At 40.0% G+C, this 23352-nt stretch overlaps 1 pseudogene across 1 annotated transcript; it reads left to right on the top strand.

The window, feature by feature from the left end:
- Nucleotides 1-12007: 12007 nt before the first annotated feature.
- LOC307057493 (transmembrane protein 216-like) lies at nt 12008-22757 on the top strand (annotated as a pseudogene). Its single transcript has 4 exons — nt 12008-12105; nt 15627-15698; nt 20061-20149; nt 22315-22757. The product of its transcript is annotated as a transmembrane protein 216-like (transcript).
- The last annotated feature ends 595 nt before the right edge of the window (nt 22758-23352 follow it).

Genomic DNA, 23352 nt, shown 5'->3' with positions numbered 1-23352 from the left:
TGGATAGATCTTCCTAATTTTATACCAAGGCCTCACCAATGCAAGACTTCCAGTGCTTCTAGAAGTCCACCCCCCACACCACCTCCTGCACCTCAAGCTGTCTGCAATTCCCAGCCAAGCCTGGAGAGAGGTGCCTGCACTGGGCAGATGATGCAGTTCTTTGTCTTCCACATTTGACATAATGACCATGGTTCACTCTGTTTTTACTCCAGCATCTCAGCCATTCCTGGCCTCAACATGTTCACATGCAGTCATAACAATGGGAGTAAATGCTTTCTTGACACACCATTAAAAGGAAAAGGTGAAATAACAAAACAGCTTAGGCATCTTCCTTCTGCACCCTCTGCAGGCATCTGCCTTCTCTGTGCGTCCTGCCTGGTCTCTCATGTATTACTGCAGGGGAATAATTTGCTAAATGCTGGGGAGTTATGGAAATAAATGCAAGTCAGTCCCTGCCCTCAGGTGCTTACAATCCAGTGTGGAAATGGTGAGAGAAGCCACAATGATGAAGATGAGGGATCTTGACCTAACCCAGGCCCTCCTGTGAAGGAACTTGAGTTAAGTGAGGGGAGAAGAGAAAGAATGGGTATCTTAGTCTGCTCAGGCTGCCATAACAAAATATCATAGACTGGGTGGCTTAAACAACAGACGTTTATTGTTTCATAATTTTGGAGGCTAATAGTCCAAGATCAAGGTTCAAGTCAATTTGGTTGCTGGCTAGAGCTCTCTTCCTGGCTTGCAGACAGCTCCTTCTTGCTTGTCTTCATGTGGCATTTATTCAGTCTGAGCACTGCGGGGAGCAAGTTGCCAAGCTGCCTGGTGTCTCTGCTTAAAAGGACACTAATCCTGTTTTTGGCCCCTCCCGAATTCTCCTGGTTATTTTTTGGTGGCAGCACTGCATTCTTTATCGTGACCTCCTGTTATGAGACAACTCAGGCAAGTGGTTATTATCGTGCCTGGCCAAGGCGGGCAGTTACGGTCAATGGTTCCTTAATATAGGTAATGTTCCCTTTTGTGGCAGCTTCAGCAGCCTGGATCCTGGAATGAGGACGCAAAGCTGAACTCCCAGCCAGCTAGCAGTGGACACTAAGTATAGCCATGTAGCCAGCACACAGATTCAAAAATAAGACATTACCAGCAGTAGAATAAGCCTGATCAAACTCATTCAAGGCAGCTGTCCTCCAACAGCTGTGTGGCTGACAGGGTCTTGGTGCACCAGCTGGCTGTCAGGCCTGAGCTTCTGAGGTGGGAGAGCCAAGTTCAGGATATTGGACCACCAGAGACCTCCTTGCCCCATGTAATATCAATCGGTGAGAGCTCTCCCAGAGATCTCCATCTCAATGCTAAGACCCAGCTCCACTCAGTGACCAGCAAGCAACAGTGCTGTACACCCTATGCCAAACAACTAACAAGACAAGAACACAACCCCACCCATTAGCAGAGAGGCTGCCTAAAATCATACTAAGTTCACAGACACCCCAAAACACACCACTGGACGCGACCCTGCCCACCAGAAAGACAAGATCCAGTCCCACCCACCAGAACACAGGCACTAGTACCCTCTACCAGGAAGCCTACACAACCCACTGAACCAACCTTAGCCACTGGGAGCAGACACCAAAAACAATGGGAACTACGAATCTGCAGCCTGCGAAAAGGAGACCCCAAACACAGTAAGTTAAGCAAAATGAGAAGACAGAGAAATACACAGCAGATGAAGGAGCAAGGTAAAAATCCACCAGACCAAACAAATGAAGAGGAAATAAGCAGTCTACATGAAAAAGAATTCAGAGTAATGATAGTAAAGATGATCCAAAATCTTGGAAACAGAATGGAGAAAATACAAGAAACGTTTAACAAGGACCTAGAACTACTAAAGAGCAAACAAACAATGATGAACAACACAATAAATGAAACTAAAAATTCTCTAGAAGGAATCAATAGCAGAAAAACTGAGGCAGAAGAACAGATAAGTGACCTGGAAGATAAAGTACTGGAAATAACTACTGCAGAGAAGAATAAAGAAAAAATAATGAAAAGAATTGAGGACAGGTTCAGAGACCTCTGGGACAACATTAAATGCACCAACATTCGAATTATAGGGGTCCCAGAAGAAGAAGAGAAAAAGAAAGGGACTGAGAAAATATTTGAAGAGATTATAGTTGAAAACTTCCCTAATATGGGAAAGGAAATAAACAAGCAAGTCCAGGAAGCACAGAGAGTCCTATACAGGATAAATCCAAGGAGAAACATGCCAAGACACGTATTAATCAAACTATCAAAAATTAAATACAAAGAAAAAATATTAAAAGCAGCAAGGGAAAAGCAACAAATAACATATAGGAGAATCCCCATAAGGTTAACAGCTGATCTTTCAGCAGAAACTCTGCAAGCCAGAAGGGAGTGGCAGGACATATTTAAAGTGATGAAAGGGAAAAACATACAACCAAGATTATTCTACCCAGCAAGGATCTCATTCAGATTCGATGGAGAAGTTAAAACCTTTACAGATAAGCAAAATCTAAGAGAATTCAGCAACACGAAACCAGCTTTACAACAAATGCTAAAGGAACCTCTCTAGGCAGGAAACAGAAGAGAAAGAAAAACCTACAATAACAAACCCAAAACAATTAAGAAAATGGTAATAGGAACATACATATCAATAATTATGTTAAATGTAAATGGATTAAATGCTCCAACCAAAAGACACAGACCGCCTGAATGGATACAAAAACAAGACCCATATATATGCTGTCTACAAGAGACCCACTTCAGACCTCGGGACACATACAGACTGAAAGTGAGGGGATGGGAAAAGATATTCCATGCAAGTGGAAGTCAGAAGAAAGCTGGAGTAGCAATTCTCATATCAGACAAAATAGACTTTAAAATAAAGACTATTACAAGAGACAAAGAAGGACACTGCATAATGATCAAGAGATCAATCCAAGAAGAAGATATAACAATTGTAAATATTTATGCACCCAACATAGGAGCACCTCAATACGTAAGGCAAATGCTAACAGCCATAAAAGGGGAAATTGACAGTAACATAATCGTAGTAGGAGACTTTAACATCCCACTTTCACCAATGGACAGATCAACCAAAATGAAAATAAATAAGGAAACATAAGCTTTAAATGATACCTTATTAAACAAGATGGACTTAATTGACATTTATAGGACATTCTATCCAAAAACAACAGAATACACTTTCTTCTCAAGTGCTTATGGAACATTCTCCAGGATAGATCATATCTTAGGTCACAAATCAAGCCTTGGTAAATTTAAGAAAATTGAAATTGTATCAAGTATCTTTTCTGACCACAATGCTATGAGACTAGATATCAATTACAGGAAAAAAACTGTAAAAAATATGCATGGAGGCTAAACAATATGCTACTAAATAACCAAGAGATAACTGAAGAAGTCAAAGAGGAAATCAAAAAATACCTAGAACCAAATGACAGTGAAAACACGATGGCCCAAAACCTATGGGATGCAGTAAAAGCAGTTTTAAGAGGGAGGTTTATAGCTATAAAATCCTATCTCAAGAAACAAGAAACAACTCAAATAAACAATCTAACCTTACACCTAAAGCAATTAGAAAAGAAGAAAAAAAAACCCAAGTTAGCAGAAGGAAAGAAATCATAAAGATCAGATCAGAAATAAATGAAAAAGAAGTGAAGGAAACAGTAGCAAAGATCAATAAAACTGAAAGCTGGTTCTTTGAGAAGATAAACAAAATTGATAAACCATTATCCAGACTCATCAAGAAAAAAGGGAGAAGACTCAAATCAACAGAATTGGAAATGAAAAAGGAGAAGTAATAACTGACACTGCAGAAATACAGAGGATCATGAGAGATTACTACAAGCAACTATATGCCAATAAAATGGACAACCTGGAAGAAATGGACAAATTCTTAGAGAAGCACAACCTTCTGAAACTGAACCAGGAAGAAAGAGAAAATGTGAACAGATCAATTACAAGCACTGAAATTGAGACTGTGATTAAAAATCTTCCAACAAACAAAAGCCCAGGACCAGATGGCTTCACAGGCGAATTCTATGAAACATTTAGAGAAGAGCTAAAACCTATCCTTCTCAAACTCTTCCAAAATATAGCAGAGGGAGGAACACTCCCAAACTCATTCTATGAGGCTACCATCACCCTGATACCCAAACCAGACAAAGATGTCACAAAGAAAGAAAACTACAGGCCAATATCACTGATGAACATGGATGCAAAAATCCTCAACAAAATACTAGCAAACAGAATCCAACAACACATTAAAAGGATCATACACCATGATCAAGTGGGGTTTATCCCAGGAATGCAAGGATTCTTCAATATATGCTAATCAATCAATGTGATACACCATATTAACAAATTGAAGGATAAAAACCATACGATAATCTCATAGATGCAGAAAAAGCTTTCTACAAAATTCAACACCCATTTATGATAAAAACTATCCAGAAAGTAAGCAAAGAAGGAACCTACCTCTACATAATAAAGGCCATATATGACAAACCCACAGCCAACATTGTTCTCAATGGTGAAAAACTGAAACCATTTCCACTAAGATCAGGAACAAGACAAGGTTGCCCACTCTCGCCACTATTATTCAACATAGTTTTGGAAATTTTAGCCATAGCAATCAGAGAAGAAAAAGAAATAAAAAGAATCCAAATCGGATTCAATTCCCTTGAATTGTCCCCATTGGCCTCACTCCCCACATCCTAGCTTAGGTCCTCAGCCGCAGAAGCTACTTCTATTTGAGGGGGGTGGGTGATGCTAGATATCCTAGAAGGAGCCAGAGTAGATGCCTGAGTGGGCAGTTGGAGGGCCAACATCCTGATGGTCCTTCAGACTGCAGTTTAGAATAACCACGTTTCTAGAGTGAAAGCCAGAGCAGACCTCCAGGCTGAGAGAAAAATATTTAGAACTGAAACTTCTCCAGACTGATTTGAATAGAATATGGTTGCTCTAGGGTGCAGGATGCAGTAGGGAAAATAAAGGAACCTGGCTGAGGGGCAAGATCTAACTTTTATCCACAGCTCTGAAAAGGATCTGCGGTTCACAGGCATATACTCGGGCCCTGTATGCTCAAAGGTCTATGCCTCACTCAGAGACCTCCTTTCTGTGCTGCCCTGGGCTCTCAAGGTTTCCCCAGCTAGGTTTCCCACGTCTCTCTCTATGTGTGTGAACAGATACCATGGGAATTTCGAAGCCATAGCTCTGAAGACTTTAAGTTGCAGGGTCAGTTGTATGGTGATGGATGGTAACTTGACCTTTGGCAGTGATCACTTTGTAGTGTATACAGATGTCAAATTATATAATGTTGTACACCCAAAACTTATACCATGTTATATACCAATTTTACCTCAATAAAAAAATAAAATGTTTTTAAAAGTTGCAGGCCAAAAAATGTTCAAGAGATTATTTCATGGAGAGGGTGGGAAATGGAACTGCAGAAAGGTGGTGAAGCTGTTTAATTACGATGTCCCTGTCAACCATTGATTTCATCGACCTTGGGAGCTAATGAGCTCTCTTAGCAAAATAATGAAATCAGGAGATGGACCCAAACAACCTCTTAAATTGCATGGTCCTATGTTAGAGGTTAGCCCATCCAAACAGCAAATTCCTACACCAGGAGCAGGGCAGCAGCATGAAAAACACAGACTTTGGAGTCAAGCAGACCTGGATGTCACCACTTGCTAGCTACATGACCTTGAGCAAGTTACTCGTCTCTCTCAGTCTGTGTTCTGATCTGTCAGATGAGGATACTGATACCTCCCTCACAGGGCCATTATGCAGATTAACAGGAAAAGCACATGGCGCCCACTAGCCTCACACAAAGGGTAGCTATTTTTACTCTGCTGTTTATTGACCAGAGTCTGTTTTCTAATTTATTGTACCAAATGTCATTCAGTAGTTTTGACATCCTGAGAAATTCCTCCAGCTCCTCTGTACAGACACAGAATTCACAAGAAGCAGAGACATGAAAACCTGCCATTATCTTTTTTTTTTAATTTATTTTTTATTTTTGGCTGCGTTGGGTCTTCGTTGCTGCACACGGGCTTTCTCTAGTTGTGGTGAACGGGGGCTACTCTTCGTTGCGGTGCGCGGGCTTCTTATTGCCGTGGCTTCTCTTGTTGCAGAGCATCGGCTCTAGGCGCGCAGGCTTCAGTAGCTGTGGTGCTGGGGCTTAGTTGCTCCGCGGCATATGGGATCCTCCTGGACAAGGGCTGGAACACGTGTCCCCTGCATTGGCAGGCGGACTCTTTCCCACTGCGCCACCCGGGAAACCCCTGCCATTATCTTTAAATAAAAGCAACTAAGAATGGATGATCTAGGGAATATTTTTTATAAGCCCTGTGCTTGAGTTAGACCTCCAAATGATTCTTGAGTCTGTTGAGCAAACTATACCCATAGCAATTTGACTGGTAAGACACTAACTTGAGGGGAAAAAAAATCTTAAATATTTTCCCAGCTGTGTTCTAATTGTCTGCTTAGAAAGAGTATACATACATTTTTTACTGTGGTTACTTCAAGGATAGATGCTGCTAAAGAGAATTTTAAGTGATTCATACCATGTTTCCTCATTCGAGAAAGCTTTTGCTAACTTTGTTCTGATAAGCCTACAGAAATAAAAGAGAATATGGTAGAGGAGGACATTAAGAATTAAAGTTGGAGAAAAATTCAAGTAGTCACCCAGTTTATTTTTTGAGTTTTAGACAGAAAGTCTAGCCTGACTCTCGTGATGGCCTGAGGCAGATGGAGGCTTCTGTGAACGTCAGTTTTTACTAAAGTGAAATGTTCCGTATTGTTCAGCTGCCTTCCTCCTGCCACAGGATAAATATGGCTCCTCGGATGGGTTTGGGATGGAGAGGGGTATCACTCCCATCATAATTACCCCTCAGACACTTAAGATGACAGTTGAGTCATCCTCTAACCTCTTTTTTTCCAGGAAAAAATCCAGCTCCTTAAAACCTGCCTCACGGGCTCTCTTTTCCAATCCTTTAATCATGGTCTCCTTTGTGTGCCCTGGCCACATGCCCTGCTTCTCTTCTCAGCTGTGGCTCTCAGAACTGGACCTGGTCCACGAATGAGGACCTGACCATGCTGACAGGAATAGGAAAGCCCCTCTGTCTCCATAATCACTTTTAAGCCAAGAAAGTAGTTAACAGTCATCACCGAGTACCTCCCAGGCTCCGTTCTAGAAGCTGTGGATAACTCTGCTGTCACAGAGCCAGGCAGGACCATAATGGGGGGGGGGGTGGGGGGGAAGGATGGTGGCAAGCAAGAAATTGTGGCCCCGCTTGGCTCCAGGGGTCTCTTGCCCTGAGGTCCGTTGTTTCGGGGTCTTTTTCTTTCTTCCTTTCTTTTAAAACTTATTTTCTATATTTAAAAAGAATCTTAAACTTAAGATGTAATCGACACATAGCATTATGTTTGTTTCAGGTATACAACGTAATGATTCAACGTTTGTATACATTGCAAAATGATCACCACAATTAGTCTAGTTAACATTCGTCACCATACATAGTTACACATTTTTTTCTTGTGATGAGAACTTTTAAGATTTACTCTTACCAGTGTTCAAATATGCAATACCATATTATTAACTAGGACCAGCCCAGGTTGAGTGATTCCTCTCTCAGAGCACTTGGTAACCAGGGTGTTGCTGTCAACCCCTTGTCTCTCCCCGTTTACCATCTAACTTCTTGGAAGAATATCTACACTTGTGATCCTTCCATCTTCATCTCTCTCTTAGTCTTCAAGCCTCTAAAACCTGACTTCACCCATCGTGACTAAAACTACCCTCTCAGAGCCCCAGTAATCTCCCGAAAGTAATTTCAATGGGCACTTTGACAAGTTCCTTCAAGTAACCTCTCTGTAGTGTTTGACACTTTGGACCACGGTCCTTCTGGAAACAGTCTCTCTCTCCTTTAGCTTCCAGTGCCTCAACTATTGCCATTCACTACCTCATTCTGTTTGTGCCATGCTACAGCCATATATAACTCTTTGCAGTCCCTTGTGCAGGGGATGTGCTGTTGACTCCACAACTCCTTGAGTCATGAGTCTAAACCAAGCATGGTACTCTCACTCCCCTTCTAGCAATTTGATCAGGAAGGAGCAAATGACTCAATCCTGGCCAATAAGATATAAAGGGAACAAAGATTTTCTTACTCCTGAAAAGAGTCATGTGGAAGAAAGAGTATCTTTTCTTATGGGAAGGATGGAGTAGAAGTAAGGAGGAGGGAGGCACCTGGAGAGCACAGAGAAGGGAAGTTGAACTTGTGTGTGGCCTGCCTGAGGCCCACACTACACATGACCTTCTTGTTGTGTAAGATAATAAACTGTCTCATGGCTTAGTGAGTGTGAGTTGGGTTTTATTTACTAATGATACTGAACATTTCCTCATATGTTTACTGGCTGTATGTGTTTCTGCTCCTGGCAAATGTTTTAAGGTTTCTTTTGTTGTTTTTTCTAATTTTATGTGTTTTTTCTTATTGATTGGTAGAAACTCTTTTTATATTTTTGAGACTAATTATATGTGTATTGCAAATATTTTATCTCCATTTTACTTTACTCTTCATTTTCTTGAAGATATCTTTTGATGAACAAAATATACTAATTTTAATATAATTTATCAATGTTTGTAGCAGATGCTTTTTAAGAAAACGTCTTATACAAGAAATCTTTCCCTATTTGAAGGTCTAAATCATTTTCTTTTATCTTCTACCATGAATTTTAAAGTTTTCTTTTTTGTATTTAAACCCTTAATTCATCTTGAGATGATTTTTGTTTGTGGTGTAGGATACATACTTTTCCATTTGTATTGTTCCTTTGGCCTGGGATAAACTCTACTTATTCATGACATGTTATCCTTTTTACATATAGTTGAACTATGGTTGGATTTGTTTTGCTAATATTTAAAATTTTTTTGCATTTGTTTCTTGAGGAATATTGGTCTTTTTTATCTTATAACTTTATGGAATGAGTTGGAAAGAATTTTCACATCTGGAATTTCTGGAATAGTTTGTGTAGAATTGGCATTATTTCTTCCGTAATCTTTGTAGAATTCACCAGAGAAGTCATCTGGGCTTGGAATTTTCTTTGTGAGAACATCCTTAACTACAAATTCAATTTTTAATTAGATATAGGGCCATTCAGGTTATCTACTTATTCTTAAGTGAGCTTTGGTTGTTGTGTCTTTCAACAAATGTTCCTATTTCATTTTAGTTTTGAAATGTATTTACATAAAATTATTCATAATATTCTTTTATTATCATTTTAATGTCTGTAGGATCAGTAGTAACGTTCTTTCTCTTTTTTTCTTGATATGGGTAATTTCTGTATGGTAAGGTAGATATCTCATGGCTTAGTGAATATGTGTTGTTCTATAATCATTGACTAGAGCAACTTGTTTAATGGTGCAGTTCAGATCTTCTCTGTTCTCCCTGATTTTGTGTCTGCCTGTCATTTCTATTAATTATTGAGAGTGCAGTATTGAAAAATTATAGATTTGTCTAGTTCTTTTAGTTCTGTCAGTTTTTGCATTGTATATTCAAAGCCCTTTTATTAGTTTCATATGCATTTAGAATTTTTATGTTCACTTAATGAATTGATTCCTTTATTACTGTGAAATTTCCTTTCTTATCCCTCATAATATTCCTTTTACTGAAATGGACTTCATCTGATATTTATATCTCTATTCCAGCTTTCCTTTGATTGGTGTTGGCATGGTATATCTTATTTCATCTGTCAAATTTAATTTGTCTATATTTTTACATTTAAAGTGCCTTTCTTGCAGACAGAAAATAGCTGGGGGTTGTTTTTCTATCAAGTGTGACAGTGTGTTGCTTTTTAATTGGAGTGTTTTTACCAATTATATTTATTATTGTTATTGTTGGACTTAAATCTACCATCTTGGTCTCTGTGTTCTATTTGTCTCATGTGATGTTTCTTTTTTCCCTCTGAAATTTCAGACATTATTTCTTCAAAAAAAATTTTTTTGTCACCCCCATTTCTCTCATCTGCTTCTGGAATTGCAATTGCATATATTTTAGGTAATTTGATATTGTCTCAAAGATTATTAACACTCTGTTAATTTTTTCTTCAGTCTTTTTTTTCTGTGTGTATTTTATTTTGGATACTTCTATGTCTTCAAATTAACTAATGCTTTCTTCTGAAGTACCTAGACTGCAGTTAATCCCATCCAGTAATTTTTCATTTCATATGTTATAGCTTTCAGTCTTAGCAGTTTAATTTTGATTTTAAAATACCTTCCATTTCTTTCCTCGTTATTTTTGTGTTCATGTTGGGCACACTGTTTGAGGTCTCATCCCACCAGACTGTGAGTTTTTCCAGCCTGTAATGTGGCCTGGAATGAATCTCTGGAGTGATCACAGAACTTAACCTGGTTTGTTTAGCCTTTCTCAATGGTCATTGTCCTGCACTGACTATTGTTCACTGTCTAAAAATCATTGGCTCATATATTTTGCCTGTTTTTTTAAGTGGTTTAATACAGGAGGGCAAACCCAGTCCCTGTTACTCCGTAATGGCCATAGCCTTCACTTTAGAAAGATATTTCTGGTAGATATAGAATTCTATGTTGACAGCATTTTACTTTCAGCACTTTCAAGCATGTTTTGCTTTTCACTGTGTTAGAAATATTATCTTCTGGCTTATGTTATTTTTGACAAGAAATTATTATTCTATTTTCAACAACTTTTCTCCTGGTCATAGGTCACATTTTCTTGTTTCTTCTCATATCTAGTATTTTTTAAATGGATGCTGGAAATTGTCATTTTGCATTGTTGTATGTCTGGATTTTGCTGTCTTTCTGATTTCTGTCTCCTTAACCCATTAGTCAACTTCTATACTCTGTTTGAGTTCCTCTACCTTGTGGTATGGTCTGGAAAGTACCTCCATGTAGAAAGCCAAAGTGAGCATAGGACCATTTTATTTGATTGCCTTTCCTCAGGGATCACTTAACTGAACTGCTTGTCTTCCAGTATCTGAAAGCTTGGGGGTTTTTCCCTGTATTTTGTCCAACTTTCTAGTTGTTTACAGTGGGAGCATAAGTCCAGTACCAGTTACCCTGTTATTTTTGCCAAAATCAGAAATTGTTACATTATTAAAAATAACTACCCAACTAACAAGCAATTAAATAAAGGTTTTCATGCATTAGCCAAGGAAGAATATTATCATGAAGGATGAATTATGATTAGTCCAATCCCACACCCCCAAGGCCCTTTTCAAAATAAGTTGAAAAAACCAATTCCACATTTGTATTATCTATTATTGCACTCAATGCTGAAAGCTCACATCCTTTAGCAATATATAATTTTTGCTATGGTATACAGTTGTGGGGCTGGTATATGCCCTTTATTTTTCTCTGTTGTGGCCTAATTCTCTTAAGTGTTATAAAGAGGTATTATATGCCTTAGGAGTATTTGTTATTTGGGACAGTCTCAAAGATTTCTGGACTAATTCTTTCAGAATGAAAAGGGTACACTAGATTCTCAGAATTTACTCCATGCTCACATTTTCCTTCTTTCTTGAACATCTCATTTCTGTCCATATCTGTTAAAATTCCACTCCTTCTTCAATATTCAAATGATATGTCACCTCCTTTAGTTATTCCTTCCTTGTCAGTATCTTTAAATTGAGACTTAGCTTCCTCTCCTCTGTGTTTCCACATTTCTTGGTTTATACTTCACATAGGATAATTATTAATTCTAAATTATATTGTAATTATTTGTACAGATGTCACATTTGCCCCCCTGTAGGCTGTGAATTCATTGAAGGAAAGACTAAATCTTAATCATCTTTGAGATCTCATAGCACCTTGTACCATGCCTGTCAAATAATTGTGCTCAGTAAGTCATTGTTGAATGAATGGTGAAGGAAAATGGAAAGGCTTTCAAGACAAGCTGCCCTTAATCTACTGTTTTTACCTAAACCCAGCTCTATTCATCGTAGTCTAATAATGCAGGCATTATTGTTCTCTGAACGCCTGCTTCAGAGGTCAGTGGTCCTGATGTGGCTACAGCTCATGCCAACTTCTCCTCATTCTGAGTCGCCATGGTGGGTGGATGTTCACTGAATTGGTAGTAAGACCAAGTTTCTTCTCCTTTTCGTCTGTTATATTCCTCTGCCAATCCCCTACCCCATTGTCAGTCTCCCTCAATCTTTGAAGCTCTGGAAGCTTCTGTGAGCTAATGACAAAAGGTTCCAGTCATTTCTGTATGCTTGCCTGCCCATGGAGAGTAGCGGTGTGTGTTTAAATGACAGTTTCTCAGTCCCTCTCTAGTGCAGCTTCCTGCTTTGAGAACACTCTGGGTTCAGTGGCTTTCTGCCTCTGTAAACTTTTCTCTCCTTGGTGTGTTGGCTTGTTTGTCTTTAACCACCCTTTGACTGCAGAATTAGTCTTCAAATTGCTATATTCTTTGACAGTCTAAGTGAGGTGGAGGTCACAGTGCAACTCAAGCAGGGGAAGGCTTGCTGATGTACTTCTGGCTCTTTTTTGAGATCAGTCCTCAGTTACTTATGGAGTAACACCTTCTGGATGCTGTGCACTGCCCTGGGTACTGAAGGTGCGAAGCTGAGTAAGTTTTGGTCTCAAGGAACTTATCATTTAGATGGAGAGATTGGTAAACAACAAACAAGCCTACAATTTATGAGTGCAGTAACAGAGGATGGGTAACAGAACACTCTGGAAAGGTAAAGGGGAAATAACTCTGCCTGGAGGCTGTGGTAGGGTACCTCAGTGCCTTGGAGAAGGTAACACCTAAGCTGGGTCTTTCAGAATGAGTAGGAATTCATCAAGCGGAGAGAGGTAGGTGAAGAGTTCAGGAGGAGGAAACAGCACGTGCAAGGGCCCCAAAACATGAAAGATTATGGTTTATTTGGTACATTTGGGAGGGAGGCAGTGAGAGGAAATTGTTGGAAAAGTACACTTGAGCCAGACTGCCCTTTTTATGATCTGTTAAGAAATATGGATTTTTTTCCTATAGGCCTATATTTCCTAAATGTTTCTCATGTTTCTACCACTTTCACATTATCACCATATATAATACATAATATCTGTACCAATGTTCACTTAACACTTTCCTTTAAATGACTCTAACTCACCTCACTTAAAATAGTTTATTATGTAATATTTAATAACTTTAAAAAGAATATATATCACATATATAAATTATGAATCAGAATAGTAGAATGGATACTTGTGAACTCATCATCTGAAAGAAGAAGTAAAACATTTTTATCCAACTTAAGAACTAAAACATTTCCAGCTCCATTGCTCTACTTGTATGCTTCTTTCCTGTGTCATCTCCTTGCCTCTCCTAAGAGATTACCACTATCCTGTACTTGGTGTTCATTATACCCTTGTTTTTTTGAAGAATTACTTCACCTCCTATGTATAGATCCCTAAACAATATATCACTCTGCTTTGTTTGGTTTTTTTGTTGTTCTGTTTTTTGTTTTTATTTTATTGGAGTATAGTTGATTTACAATGTTGTTAGTTTCAGGTGTACAGCAAAGTGATTCAGTTATACATATACATATATTCATTGTTTTTTTCTATTTTTATTTATTTATTTATTTATTTTTGTGGTACGTGGGCCTCTCACTGTTGCGGCCTCTCCCGTTGCGCAGCACAGGCTCCTGACGCACAGGCTCAGCGGCCATGGCTCACGGGCCTAGCCGCTCCGCGGCATGTGGGATCTTCCCAGACCGGGGCACGAACCCATGTCCCCTGCATTGGCAGGCGGACTCTCAACCACTGCGCCACCAGGGAAACCCTCATTGTTTTTTACCTTTGTTTGGTTTTGCACTTTATATTTTGATTTGTGACATCCTTGTAGAAGAAAGATTGATGCAGGAAGAAGCCTGGAAGCAGGGAGACTCTTTAGAGGTGATTGTCATAATCTAGAAAAGAGTTGATGAGAACCTGGATTAGGGCAATAGGGAGAGGAGAGGATCAATATGAACTATTTCAAAGGCAGAGTTGCTGAAACCAAGGAACGATTTAAAAGAAATATATAGTAAGAGCTTCTTTAGAAATCTGCCCTCTGTGATGTTTCTAATACTAAAACTCTTTGTTTAGTTTATTGATATAAATAGTTTGAATTTTGACCCTTGATGTGATGGTGGTTCCCTGTGGTTTCCAGGGAATAGGGAAAAACAAACCCATATGCCTCCTTCCTAGAAAGTCTATTCTGTGACTTTTAAAGATAAGTAAATAAAAACCAGGTACTTTTGAATGATGTTTAAGGTGTGGTACTTTACAATCCTCCTAGGCAGATGAACCAATCTTCAGATCTTGTTTTTTTTTTTTTTTTTTTTTTTTTTTGCGGTACGCGGGCCTCTCACTGTTGTGGCCGCTCCCTTTGTGGAGCACAGGCTCCGGACGCGCAGGCTCAGTGGCCATGGCTCACGGACCCAGCCGCTCCGCGGCATGTGGGATCTTCCTGGACCGGGGCACAAACCCGTGTCCCCTGCATCGGCAGGCGGACTCTCAACCACTGCACCACCAGGGAAGCCCAGATCTTGTTTTTTTTTTAACTCCAAAACAAGTCCTTCCCTCCAGGCCATAGTGTCTTGAATTTCCTTTTTTAATTCACCACACCCAGATTTTCCCCATATTTTTTAAAACAAAAATGTCATCTTTTTGTAATTTGTACAACATCACTATTGTTTTCAGAATGACTTTGGAAAGACCCAACAATTTGGGCAATATTTACAAATTGTAGTTAATTTAAGGCTGTCTACACTAAGATTTTTAACTTTAAAATAAGAGGTTGAATTAGCCAGTTTTATTGAGACTAGAGCAATTAACTTGTAATTTGTGGTTGGCTGGAAACAGCCACTCACTAGAAGGGGAGCCTGGGTACTCCCCCAGGCCCTCATGCTGACCTGGATTAAGCAATGTGAGCAAAGTAGAGTGGTTTGGAAGAAACATTCTCCAGCCAGGAGACCACTCATGCTACACCAACTAGACTTGGAAACTGGTTCAACACAGTGGATCAGAAAACAACCACACAGCAGGAGTTTTTAAGAAAATACAAAGTGACCACTTGTGAAAATAGAGGTGAAATACAGTGATTGTCAGTTTAAGTCCTCTTTGGAGAGTCAATACCCCCTCCCACCTTTTTAGTCATTTAGTTGAACATTTTCCTTAGTTTGAACCAGACTGGTTGCTCAACAAACTATTTGACAGTCTAGGAAAGCCAGTTATCAGGAGACAAAATGTCTTGGATAAATTAGCCATGTCCATCAGCGGTAGAATCCAAACAGGCCCTCGTGGTTCCTCATGCCTCTGTTTGGCTGTGGCCTCTTAGACTATTCAGTTCAATTAAACTAATATTTATTTAGTGCTTATTATGCAAAAGCTTAGTACTAGGCACCCTGTTAATACTGTATTACTTTCCTAATGGACTGGGAAACTTGGGAAGGTCTCAGATAGGTTATAACAGGTCCCCTATCTTATTCTGAGAAGGAGATGCTATTTATCTCCAAACTAATTGAACAGACTGGGGAAAGGAGGGACGGCGTGAATGGGGACCCTGAGGGGAGTAACTCTGTTGCTCTGTCTTCCCCAGTGGAAATTCCGACAAATGTGAGGTGGGAAGCCTAGTGCAGAGAGGGATTTGGTGGTTTGGGGATTTGAGGAGGTAAGATCTTAAGATCTACTCTCTGATACTAGATGAGGACCTGTGACTTAATCCTAACAGGCTATGACATTCAGGATTTTGTGGCCACCTTGATGGGTTGACACAGTCCTTCTGCATCACTGTTCACCCAGCCATTAATTTTATTTGACTATATACTTCTACTCTGGAGTCTTGTTCTTTGAATAGGAAAATTTTGCTTTATTTTTATTTTTTACCTCCTGATGATTGATGGTGGGGAGGGGAAGAACAGAAGCAGATAGGAAGCAGATAGATAAGCTGACAAAAATGACAAAATACAATTTTATGTTTAAATTGGAAGAGCAAAAGGTTGTTGATGAACTGTGATATTATTTGGTATTGAAGAGTAACACAGATATAATTAAAGTCTTTCAACCCAATGTTTAATCCAGACAGATCTTTTCAGAAAGTCAGGCAGTATTTATCTCATACAAGCAACCCTGGTTTATGCAGCTCATTTATATGACAGCTGTTATGACCATGATATCTAGACCCAGGGCCAGAAACACAGTCCCAAATTGAATCTTTCAATACCTATGGCATGAAAGAGCGAGTACGCATACAGAGAGGGGAATAATATCCTACATTTGCATAGCGCTTTGTCCTTCTTTCAAAATACTTTCACATCTATGAGAACACGAAATGGTGTTGTTTACTAAAGTTCACTGTTAATTTTTTTTTCCTTAATGATTATTTGGCCACCATCCTGTAGATTGTGTTGTTGAACTAAGTTTAAGAATCTTAAGGTCAAAAAGGACATTTGGTGATCTTTTCGTCTGGGGCACAAACTGTGAGGTGATCTAGAGTTCTTCCTTAAAATGCATATACCCCTTGGAAGAAACATGTTCCTAGGTAACAGCTTAAAATGTGATTGTTCACATATTAACATGGATTTGTTGGCAGTTACCTGAAAAGACAGAGAAGAGTTTTAAGATGGTAAAGGAAGTTATCTAGAAGAGGAGGATGCCTCCAGGAGGGGAATGAGCATCCATGGGGTTGCCAGAGACAAAGTCCATCTCTCCAACTCCAACCTCATCTCTTACCAGCCTTTCCCATAAAACTGCATTAGGATTGTTTTCTTAATTTCTCTTTTTGATAGTTTGTTATTAGTGTATTGAAACACAACAAATTTCTGTATATTTTATATCTTGTAACTTTACTGAATTCATTTGGTGACACAAATACATGGAAAGATATCCTGTGCTCATGGATTGAAAGAATATTGTTAAAATTTCCATACCGCCCAAAACAATCTACAGATTCAATATAATCCTTATCAAAATACCCATGGCATCACAGAACTAGAACAAAATAATTCTAAAATTTGTGTGGGACCACAAAAGACCCCAAATAGCCAAAGCAATCTTGAGAAAGAAAAACAAAGCTGGAGGCATCACACCCCCTGATTTCAAAGTATATCACAAAACTATAGTAATCAAAATAGTGTAATACTGGCACAAAAACAGACACATGGATCAATGGAACAGAATAGAAAGCCCAGAAATAAACCCATGTTTATATAGTCAATTAATCTATGACAAAGGAGGCAAGAATAAACAATGATGAAATGAGAGTTTCTTCAATAAATGGTGTTGGGAAAACTGGACAGCTACATACAAAAGAACGAAACTAGACCACTGTTTTACACCAATACAAAAATAAACTCAAAATGGATTAAAGACTTAAATGTAAGACCTGAAACCACATATTTTCCTGGGAGAAAATGTAGACAGTATACTCTTTGATATCAGTCTTAGGAGTATTTTTCTGGATCTGTCTCCTCAGGCAAGGGAAACAAAAGCAAAAATAAACAAATAGGACTATACTGAAAAGCTTTTGCACAGTGAGGGAAAGCATCAACAAAACAAAAGACAACCTACTGAATGGGAGAAGATAATTGCAGATGATATGACTGATAAGGGGCTAGTATCCAAAATATATAAGGACATACAATTCAATATCAAAAAAACAAATAATTTGATTAAAAAAATGGGCAGAGGACCTGAGTAGACATTTTTGCAAAGAAGACATACAGATGAACAACAAGCATATAAAAAGATTCTCAACATCACCATCAGGGAAATGCACATCAAAAAGTGGGATATCAGCTCACACCTGTCAGAATGGCTATTGTCAAAAAGACAACAAATAGGGAATTCCCTGGTGGTCCAGTGGTTAGGACTCAGCACTTTCACTGCTACGGCCCAGGTTCAATCCCTGGTCAGGGAACTAAGATCCCACAGGCCGCGTGGCACGGTCAAAAAAAAAAAAAAGCAAAATGAAAAAACCTAATGATAAGTGCTGGTGAGAATGAACATGGAGAAAAGAGAACTGTCGTGCACTGTTGTTGGGAATGTAAATTGGTACTACTACTACGGAAAACAGTATGAAGTTTCCTCAGAAAATTAAAAATGGAACAGTGATACAAACTAGCAATTCCACTTCCAGGTATTTATCCAAAGAAAATGAAAACACTAATTCCCAAAGATATATGCACCCCAATGTTCATTGCAGCATGATTTGCAATAGCCAAGATACAGAAGCAACATATGTGTCCACCAATAGATGAATGGCTAAAAAAGATAGATGGCTACCTTTATATATCTCACAATGGAATATTACTCAGCAGTAAAATAAGAATGAAAGCTTGCCATTGGCTACAACATGGATGGACCTAGAGGATATTACATGAAGTGAAATAAGTCAGATGGAGAAAGACAAGTATTGCACGATTTCACTTATATGTAGAATCTGAAAAAACAAATGAAAAAAGATATCAAAAGAGAAACAGACTCATAGATACAATGAACAATCTGGTGGTTGCCAGAAAGGAGGAGGGGAGTGAGGGGATGGGTGAAATAGGGGAAAAGGATTAAAAGGTACAAACTTCCAGTTACAAAATAAGTCATGGGGATGTAATGCATGGCAGGGAATATAGTCAATAATATTGTAATAACTTTGTATGGTGACAACTGGTAACAAGACTTATCATGGTGGTTATTTTATAATGTACAAAAATATCAATTCACTATGTGGTACACCTGAAACTAATATAATAATGTATGTCAATTATACTTCAATTAAAAAAAAACTGCATTAGTTGCCTCCACTATCTGCTCACAGGGCCCCTGCACTCTCCTGACAGCACATATCACTCTCAGGTTATTTGCTTGGTCAACACACTAATTCTGTCCCTAGACTCTGCGTTCTTTGGGGTCAGCGACTCGTGTCCCTCACCATTGCTTTCCAGCATTTCTTCATATAGCAGAGACTCAGGAAAGCATTATAGAATGAATGAAAACTTTAATCCATAATTTTATGCCTAGTTGTAATAGTTAAGCTTCTCGATTATGCCATCATTGTTTTCAAAAGGAATGACTCTGGAGCATGCCAGAAATTGAAATGTTTATCTTTGTTTAATACTCTAGAAAAGTATCCAATTTCCCTGTGGAACAGTATAAATAATAGGTAACACTTACTGAATGTTTATTGTGTGCTGGGTACTTTTTTATCATTGTATACAGATTAATTTATGTGATTTCACCATAATCCTCTGAGGTAAATGCTACTATTATTACCATTTTAAAATACAGACACTGAGGTGCAGAATTTGAGTCTTCCTGCATATAAATTTTGCCTTTCTTGTTATGAAAAAGGAAAAAGCGCTGAATGACAATGACCAAAGAAGTTTTTTCTATTTGCATTTATCAAACTTCAATGTAGACTCAATAAAAATTAAATGCAATTAAAGAAAGACAAAGTGTTCATCCCTGAGGAGCATAGCATGGTGCCTAAGTATATCATTGCATAACAATCTATTAACAAGTTCCTAAAACCCACAAGAACGTGGAGCTGTGTTAGCAATAAATATTAAGAAGTGGAGGATCCAAGACGGCACACGAACTCTGTCCACCAGGTGGCATTAGCGCCTCTAAATGAGGGGCGTGGGTGGGAACACGTCTGATCATGCAGTCAGCACCATTGACGAAAAGATTCAAGTACTGGTCTTCAGTTTTCTAGGCCCCAGCTTTGCACCGCCGGCGAGCTGAGGAGCTGTCAGACACCCACCAGCGTGGATCGTAGCTCCCCGACCAGGGCTCGAACCCGAGCCCCCTGCATTGGAAGCACGGCGTCTTAACCATTAGACAGCCAGGGAAGTTCCTCAGTTTCAGTTTTAGATGCTAAGGTAAAGAAACTACTATTAGCTATGTGTAAGCTGGTCATTAGAAGAAGAAATGCGGATTTAGCATCTGCAATGAGCTAGTTCCTTCTCTAGGTGCTGCTGTTGCCACCAATACGGGCAAAGCACGTACTAGCCTCACCCTCACGAAGCTTGTAATCTAGCTGGGAAGATAAACATGAAACAAGTAATGACATAAAAGTAGACAATTACAAGTGTGCTAAGTACCAGGTCTTACAGGAATGTGAAACAGGTGGATCTAACCTAGCAGGGGTGGGGGGGTCAGGGAAGGCTTCCAAGAAGAAGTGATAATGGGAGGTAATCAGGTAATTAGCCAAAAGGAAGGTGGCTAAGCATTCCAAGTGAAAGAAGCATCATTTGTATGGACCCCCTGAGTGGGCAGGAGGCTGCTCAATTCAAATGACTGAGAAGATTCCAGTGTAGCCGGAGGGGAGAAAGAGTGGGACAGAGGGGTTGGAAGCTGGAGAGGTTGCCTATTGGACAATAAGAAGTGTTTTAAGTATTTTAAATAGGAAAGTGACATGATCGGATGTGCATTTTTTAAAAGGTTGTTCTGCCTGAAATGGGGAGGCCGGATTGAGGAGATAAGACTGGATGGGGAGAGACCCATGGGGAAGCTTTTTTTTTTTTGCGGTATGCGGGCCTCTCCCGTTGCGGAGCACAGGCTCCGGACGCGCAGGCTCAGTGGCCATGGCTCACGGGCCCAGACGCTCCACGGCATGTGGGATCTTCCCGGACCGGGGCACGAACCCGTGTCCCCTGCATCGGCAGGCGGACTCTCAACCACTGCGCAACCAGGGAAGCCCATGGGGAAGCTTTTATACCATTTTAGTAAAATGGTGATGGCAGCCTGACCCAGTGCGGCAGGAAGTGTGAGCTCATTGATTAGGGGTGTGAGAGGGAAGACTCAAGGTTTCTGGCTTAAACAAGAGGATCGATGGTATTGCCATTTGCCAAGATAGAGAAGAACATCAGAGAAGCAGCAGATTTGGAGGAAAGTTCATGTGTTCATTTCAGGATATTTTGAGTTTGAGGCACTTGCAAAATATTCAAGAGGAGCTATTAAGAAAGCACTTACATATGAGGAGCTCAAAAGAAAGACTGTGGTTGTTCACATAGATTTGACACCATATAACTCAGATTGGGACTAGAACCCACAGTCTTCTAACTGAGATCACACTCCTGGTCTCAGGACTTAATGAAGCTCAGGTTCTTGATGTCTCATCACAAAAAGAATTCAGTGAGAGACAAAGTGATAGGTAAGAAGTGATTTATTTAGAGAGAAACACACTCCACAGACAGAGTGTGGGCTGTCTCAGAAGGTGAGAAAGGCACCAAGGTATGGAGTTGTCAGCTTTTTAGGGGTGGGTAACTTCATAGGCTAATGAGTGGAAGGAGTATTCCAGCTATTTTGGGGAAGGGGAGGGGATTTCCAGAAATTCAGCTATCATCCACCTTTTGACCTTTATGGTCAGCCTTGGAACTGTCATGGCGCCTGTGGGTGTGTCATTTAGCTTGCTGATGTGTTACGATGACCATATACTGAGGCTCAGGGTCTAGTGGAAGTTGTCTTGTCTGCCATCTTGGACCTGTTTAGTTCTAATCAGTTTGTGTTGTGTCCTTGGGCTATATCATTCTTCTAAAGGTTGTGCCCTGTCCTCTTCCCTCCTCTTTTCAGATTCAGGTGTTAGCAGCACACAGATCTAAATAGAAAATGCGATGAGACCTTGTAAGGAGAAAGTCAAGTGTGAGAAAGGAAGATGTCCTGGGATAGAACTCTAGGGAACCCCACCATTGTCAAGTTGGTAGAGATTAGGAATCAATAGTCAGTAATGAAAACAGAGGGGGAACAGTCACAGGTACAGAAGGAAAACCAGAATGCCCAGTTCCCCTCCTCCAAAAATGATTATGAAAGAGGAAGGGGTCAATAATATTGAGAGCTACTGAGAAGCAAGGGCAGCTGAGAGTTAAAATGTGTTCTTTGGATTTGGGGACAGGGAGGTCACTGGTGACTCTGGTGGGATCAGTTTCTATGGCACACTGAAGGCTGAGGCCAGATTGCAGTGAGTTGAAAAGTTGAATGTGAGGTGAGGAAATGGTGATAATTATGCTAAAAATGTAATCCAATTGACTGGACCTGAGCCTGGGTCCTAGCCTGGGCTGAGACCCCTTGTCTCTGCCAGGAAGTTTCTTTTTCCAATCAATTTGTGCAGCCAATAACGAAACGATGCTGAGGCTGGAACAGCACAAGCTTTATTCAATGACCAAAGAATGGAGAAGTGGGAACCTGGTTCGCAAATCAATTTCTCAACCCAGTTTGGGCGGAGACACCAAATACAGTATATAAGAGGGTCAAAATAAGAAGGAGGAGGACTGAAGATGTCACTGTGAGGTGAGATTCTGGAGGTAAATGGTTGTCCTCCACCCCCCTGGAAATCCTGTTCTTTCTGAATGGGTGGTATTATGCTACCTATTTCCTGCTGGAACTCTTCATATTTCTGTATAAAGCTCTGACTTTTGTATTGGCAGGTCTCCTGCTACCATATCCAGCAGCCAATCTAGTACTGGATGTGGAGATACTCTTCCTTTATCTTGGAATTGAAGTAATTCGACTATTTTTTGGTACGAAGGGAAACCTCTGCCAATGAAAGATGCCACTTGGTATTAGTGTGGCCTTGACCTTCCTATCTGCCATGATGGCCTCCTATTACCTGCTGCTGCAGACCTACGTGCTCTGCCTGGAAGCCATCATGAACGGCATCTTGCTCTTCTTCTGTGACTCAGAGCTGCTGCTTGAGGTGCTCACCCTGGCTGCTTTCTCCAGTATAGACAGGATTTGAAGTACAAAAATTTCAGCCAGCAGCCCTCACAGGCTGAGACCACACATACCTCTGGTACTTTAGCCATACCAGTGAGAAACGGTGGGTCAAGTTGTCCTGGGAAAGGTTGCAGCTTTTCCTCAGCACAGACACCTTGGGGAGCAAACCAAGCATAAGGCCACTGGGCACAATCTTCTAAACCAGGATCATCAACCCAAGAGACTCTTCTGCACTCCAGTATAGGGAGCGGCGAAGCTGTCGCCATCCTGGCCCTTCTCAGAGCCAATTCCTTCTGACCTCAAGTTTTCCTCTTTGATCATCGTGGCCAGAGCATCTTGTGTGGACCGTGTAGGCTCCTTGGGCTTCCAGCAGGACCTGAGCCACACACTCCCTGTGTATGCTGTGCCCACGTCCTGCAGGTGCATGGGGCACCTCAGGAGGTTGTGCTTCCAGAGTGATGCAAAAGCCACTCATCCCATTTCTCAGAGACTGAGTTCCAGAACTTCTTCTGGAGCCCATACTGTTATTTTTCTAATCTCATCATGAAACAAACATTATTTTATAATAAATATGTATTTTCTGTTAAAAAAATAAAATAAAAAAATAAAAAAGAGGA

The sequence above is a fragment of the Hyperoodon ampullatus genome (genome assembly GCF_949752795.1).
Source record: "Hyperoodon ampullatus genome assembly, chromosome: 8".
Classification (NCBI taxonomy): Eukaryota; Metazoa; Chordata; class Mammalia; order Artiodactyla; family Ziphiidae; genus Hyperoodon; species Hyperoodon ampullatus.
The sequence above is the reverse complement of the archived record's forward strand: the minus strand, read 5'-3'. Positions and strand labels throughout refer to the sequence as shown.